Source organism: Sus scrofa, chromosome 15 (genome assembly GCF_054392235.1).
Source record: "Sus scrofa isolate SSC_HxYL_T2T_F1_AM1 chromosome 15, Sscrofa_HxYL_maternal_Yorkshire_Landrace_v2.0, whole genome shotgun sequence".
Lineage (NCBI taxonomy): Eukaryota > Metazoa > Chordata > Mammalia > Artiodactyla > Suidae > Sus > Sus scrofa.
The window spans coordinates 133,102,816-133,108,301 of NC_139397.1; the positions used below are offsets into that span (position 1 = coordinate 133,102,816).

The 5,486-nt window shown below is 48.4% G+C and overlaps 2 long non-coding RNA genes across 2 annotated transcripts; one reads left to right on the forward strand and one right to left on the reverse strand.

The window, feature by feature from the left end:
* The first annotated feature begins 714 nt into the window (after positions 1 to 714).
* LOC146396133 (uncharacterized) lies at positions 715 to 1,539 on the forward strand. Its single transcript, XR_014830406.1, has 2 exons — positions 715 to 853; positions 1,362 to 1,539. It is a non-coding gene; the product is annotated as an uncharacterized LOC146396133 (long non-coding RNA).
* On the reverse strand, positions 1,491 to 5,381 carry LOC146396134 (uncharacterized). The gene is made up of 2 exons (XR_014830407.1): positions 4,969 to 5,381; positions 1,491 to 4,302 (listed from the first exon to the last, which is right to left on the reverse strand). It is a non-coding gene; the product is annotated as an uncharacterized LOC146396134 (long non-coding RNA).
* Between the last annotated feature and the right edge of the window lie 105 nt (positions 5,382 to 5,486).

Sequence of the window (5,486 nt, forward strand, 5' to 3'; positions counted from 1 at the left end):
GATTCTGCTACAGGCACTAGGTTTGAACTGTGTGATTTAGGGCCAGAGCTGAATGATGAATTCTGTACCTAAGTGTATCATCTGTGAAGCAGGTACAGACAGCGGCCGTGAAGGTGGGTGGTGCTTTGAAATCACTTTGTCCAGTTTCCCCACTGCAGTTTTACTAAAGGGAAAACAGACCCAGGGATGAAAAAACATCTCCTCAGGGGGATATCGCTCATTAAAAGGCAGAGCTGGGTCTAGAAGAATTTTAATTTTTTATTTAATTATTTAAAAAATTTTATTTATTGCATTTTTTAGGTCCTTCCCAGTTCTAACATCTCCATGCTGCCCTCACTTGGTCACCAACTGCACCCTGTTTGGGGTAGCTTCATTTTTTTGCAGATGCACTGGTTTTAGAACCAGTGAGATCTGTATTAAAAGTCTCGCTTCACTTCTTTACAGCTATTTGATCAGGCAAACTCTGAGTCTTAGTTTCCTTATCTGTAAAATGGGTCTAAGGATGCCTGGGCCACAGGAGCGGTTTGTGGCTTAAGGAAAAGCATGGCTGTGAAAATACCTGGAGCTGCTACATATATAACTGGCAACTGGCGTGTGTATGAGGAATCTGAATTTGCTGGGATTGGTCGGTAGCTTCTTCATCTGGTGCAGCTAGTATCCTGAAACAATAGAAAGCTCTCCTGTTACTTTTACTTCCTTCATGTCTCTGCAGAGCTGGACAACACAGCAGTACTCAAAAATCCTGCCAAATGAAGGAGTGCCACAAAGAGCAAACTCTGCTGTTTGGAACTCACTCCCTGGGGGGGCAATGGGAGGACAAAGTGATTACAACGTGGAGGAGAGGCCTGCACAGGTGTGTGGGGCAGGTGGGGTATTGAGCAGCCAGGCCAAGGAGGGAACAGCCTGAGGCCCCCTAGAGAGGCTCTTCTGAGTTGGGTTTCTATCCACCTCCAGGGCGGAAGCCAGATCAAACATGGTGGGGCCTGGGGCCCCTGTGCTTTCATGGGTTCTGGCCTGCCTGTCCCTGCTTGGGGCCTGGGCACGTTCACAGCCGAGCAAGATGCGGCAGGAAACCATGAATCAAGGGGGTGAAGGCATTATAGAAGTTGAGCTGACTTCTGGGTCCAAATCCCTTTCCCTCTTCTTCTAGGCTTGCTCTGGCCTGTCCCTACCTGGCGGGGGCTAGAGGCTACCCCCAGCTCTGCCTTTCCGAGGGCACTGGGAGTGTGTGGGAGCTGTGAGAACCCAGGGCTGGCTGGCAGGCATGGGGAAGGTCAGCATCTGGGACTGATACTGAGGCTGCAGGAGTGGCTGCCCTTTCTGTAGCAATACTTTTATGGAAAGGGACACTTTCTTTGCAGGAACTTTATCTGTAAGAGGCAGCATGGCATCAAGCAGGGTCAACAATAACCAGATGGTCAACATTTGAGGCACCTGAAATTACCCCAACTCTTCTGTTCCAGCACAAAAGCAGCCAGACAACATACACGTGAAGAGATGTAGCTGCAGTCTTATTAATAAAGCTTTATTTATAGACACTGAAATTAGGATATCATATAATTTTCCTGTGTCACAAAATATTAGTTTACTTTTGATTTCTTCTCCAACTATGTAAAAGTATAAAAACCAGAGTTCCCGTTGTGGCTCAGTGGTTAACAAACTCAACTAGTATCCATGAGGACGCAGGTTTGATCCCTGGCCTCGCTCAGTGGGTTAAGGATCTGGCATTGCCATGAGTCGTGGTGTAGGTCCCAGACATGGCTTAGATCCTGCGTTGCTGTGGCTGTGGTGTAAGCCAGCAGCTACAGCACTGATTCGACCCCTGGCATGGGAACTTCCATATGCTGCGGGTGTGGCCCTAAAAAAGTCAAAAAATGATAAAATAAAATAAAAATTAAAAAATAAAAGTGTAAAAACCCTTCTTAGCTTTAGGGCCATACAGAAACAGGTGCGGGGGCCTGCTAGATAGTGGGAGGGGGTTTTTAGGCCTCTGGGCAGAGAGGGTGGACTTGGGAGTCAGACAAGCTTGGGTTCAGACCTTGGCCCAGCGTACACTTGGCATCTGACCTTTGGCGGATCTCTCAGAGCCTCGGTTTCCTACCAGGTAGGGTTGATAATGTCTCACTCAGTAAGTGTGATGTGAGGATGAGGGTAGGAAGAGCCTGGGTGGCTATTTGGAGTCCCCTATAGGTGGAGGCTATTACTGTGTTTATCACCCACAAGCAGACTCTAATGAGGGTTGTGAGTGATACCCCACTCTCTATTTCTACCCAGAACATCCAAGCCTGTTTAGAAGGGTGGTCCCCAAGGCTTTTTACAAAAGCTGCAACACCAGCTTCTGGTGACGATGAACTCATCCTGTTTGTGTCCAGTTCACCCCAATGGAACGTGTGCTCGCTGAGCACTGACTTTGTGCAGGGCTCCCGGTGGGTGCCACAGGAGAGAAAGATGAACTTGGCCCACTTCCTGCCAATTAGATTGGCATCTCCTTAAGAGAGAGATAAGATGCAAACCCAAACAACATAAATCAGAACGGTATGTGGAATCCGACCTCCTAGGGAGCCATCCTGTCTCCCTTTTAACTGAGGGCCAGGCCCTAGGCTAAATTCTTTCCGTACACATGTTAATGTCATTTATATAACCCCACAAGAGGAGGGGGTAATTTCCCCATTTGATAAGTGGGAAATGGAGATAAGGAGCCTGTTAAGGTATTTGCCAAAGGTCACGGCCCAATAAGCTGAGGCTGGAGATTCACACCCAGACCTGGCTGAGCCAGAACTTGACCAAATGACCTGAGGTGCCTCAAGCCCAGAAAGTCCCTTGTGGCTGTGATAGTTGGGGAACAGCAAGTGGCCTGTTTGGTCAGGGAGGGTGCATTTTGTATCAGTGTCCTGTCCCCAAGCCTTCAGGAAGGAAGAAAGGCAAAGCCTGATGACGTCAGCAGACTCACAGAAATAGGAACTTCATGCAACAAAGGGAGCCCTTCTCATTGCAGAACAATCTGCCATGTATTCCTGCATTCAACTCTTCAAAAAAAAAAAAAATTGGTTTTTTTTCTGTAATTGTTCTTCCAACTTCCAGATACGACTTTCCTGGCATGAAGAAGAGGCCATATGGTGCCGAGAAAACAGCGCTGGGCAAGGATGTGGGGGCTGTGTCAGCAGGCACTCGTGACTCTGGGTGGGGCACTTCCCCTCTTGCCTCAGTTCCCTCAGACATACAGTTGGGGGTCAGGTGATCTCTGGGTCCTTCCCAGTTCTAACTTTCCAAATTATAGCAAATACTATCCCTGTTTCAGCAAGGGAGACAGCCTTCACTTCTAGCTGAGAGTAGGTGAGGCCACTGCACAGCAACATTAGATGATTGACTGTGGTTCCTGGGTGCCATGAGGCCGGGACTAGAACGTCCAGCCTTCAAGACATCAATGTGCTACTTGAATAACCCGCCTCTTGCTGAAACTCACAAGGATCCCCGATCTTTGTCCATCCAATATACCGGCTTTTTTTTTTTTTGGCTGCCCCCTGGCATATGGAATTCCCAGGCCAGGGATCAGATCTGAGCTGCAGTCATAACCTAAGCCAAAGCTTCGTCAACACCCGATCCTTAACCCACTGGGCAGAGCAGGTGATCAAACCTATATTCCAGCACTCCCAAGAGGCCACTGATCCCGTTGTGCTACAGAGGGAACTCCTACACCAGCTTTCTAATTTATTCATCTATCTGTATTCACACCTAGCCTCTGGAGCCAGACCACCTGAGTTTGAATCCCAGATCTACCAGCTCTGTGACCATAGGCAAGTGACAGACCCTCTCTGTATCTTAGTGTCCTCCTTTGTAAAGTGGAGATAATAATGGGATTTGCCTTACGGGGCTGTAAAAGATTAAATCAGTCATATAGATAAAGTGCTTAAAACCACTCCTGGTAGGTAGTAAGCACTGTATAAGCAATCCCTATTAGTACTATTATTAAAAGCATTTCTCGATCTTGTGTATATTGCAGCCAGGTGCTGTGTTAAGCACTTTTCCTACTGCCCACATGAGGTAGGCATTGCCGAGCCTGCTTTTCTTAGGAAGAAGCCAAGGTTTGCCAAGCTTCCTGTGCCTTGTCTGAGATGGGCCCCTGCCCCCACGGGCTGCAGAGGACACGTCAGCTGGGCCACGAAGACAGCCGGCAGGGAAGAGCGGGCAGGTCCCCGCCTGCCTCCATCACTTAGCATCTGTCTCCCGGTGCCTCCGTGCTGCACTGTTTGCTTCTTGCTCAGACCAGGACTCCTGCTGCTGTCTTCTCTTAAACTGTCAAAACTGTCAACACATGAAGAAGGGATATGGGATTGAGGAGCAGGGGAGAGAGGTTCAGTGAGAGAGACCAGAAAGCTATTGATGCGTGGCTGATTCTGGAGCTGCCCCTCCGCCGGACCTAATGGGAAACGTCCTGCTTCATTGAAACAGTCAGGATGTTAATGCTCGGATAAGTGAAGACACACATGTCTCAGCTAATATCCAAGACGTAGCGGACCGATTATGCAGCACCGTCGTGCAATTTCCTCTCGGGTTTTATTTCTTTGGCCCAGCATCATGCAGATGGCGTGCTCTGTGTGCTGGGAGCAAGTGTGGAGATGATAAAATAGAAATAAGAGACATTTGGCTATCACTTAAGCTGCAGGTTGACACTAGATCTGATTGAAAGTCCAGCAGGTCTCGTTCATGATTCTCTGTCCCTGCTCCCCCTTGGCCAAGGAAGGTGCCTGCTGAACTCCCCCGACAATCTCCAAACCCCGCTCTTGTTAGCCCTGGCGAGGCTAGTTAGCTCCACTTCTCACCAGAGACATTTGACCAAATGATCCTCCCCACTAAAGTCACAGGATGTACACACACACACACACACACACACACACACACACCCCTCCCTGGTGTGGCCCAAGGCTCCCCTTCCAGTGTTAAAGTCTTCATTGGGGACCTCCTGCCTACCTTTTTGAGTTTCTCTAACATTTTCATGGGAAAAAGCACCTTCCTCTGTTCTTTCAGCTCCACATCCGTCTTCCTTCAGAGCCCGGCTTGCAGGGCCCCTCCTCCAGGACGTCCTCCTTATTTTTTTTTTTTTGGCTAGCCTTCTCTTTGTCTTAGTGGCTTGCACCTATTTTAAAGGTTACTCTCAGCACAGAAATCCAGCTTTCCTAAAGTTTCAGATGCCTCTCCTCAATTCCTCCATCTCCACATCCCACCATCCTGTAACCCGGAAACCTCATTCCTTTTGTACTTCTGGTCAGTTCAGTATTGGCTGTAGAGGCCAGGGCCGCTTGGGTCTCCAGACACCTGCATCACGGGCTGAGTGAACTTCTGAAACCCTCTTTCTCACCCCACACTCCGACTAGACCAATTCTAGTTTAACCAAAATTCAAGACTATATTTTTGCTTCTTTCTTTTAATGATTAACTTACTTCAAAGAATTCAAAAGCCCAAATACAGTGACGACTGACCTAGTTTCT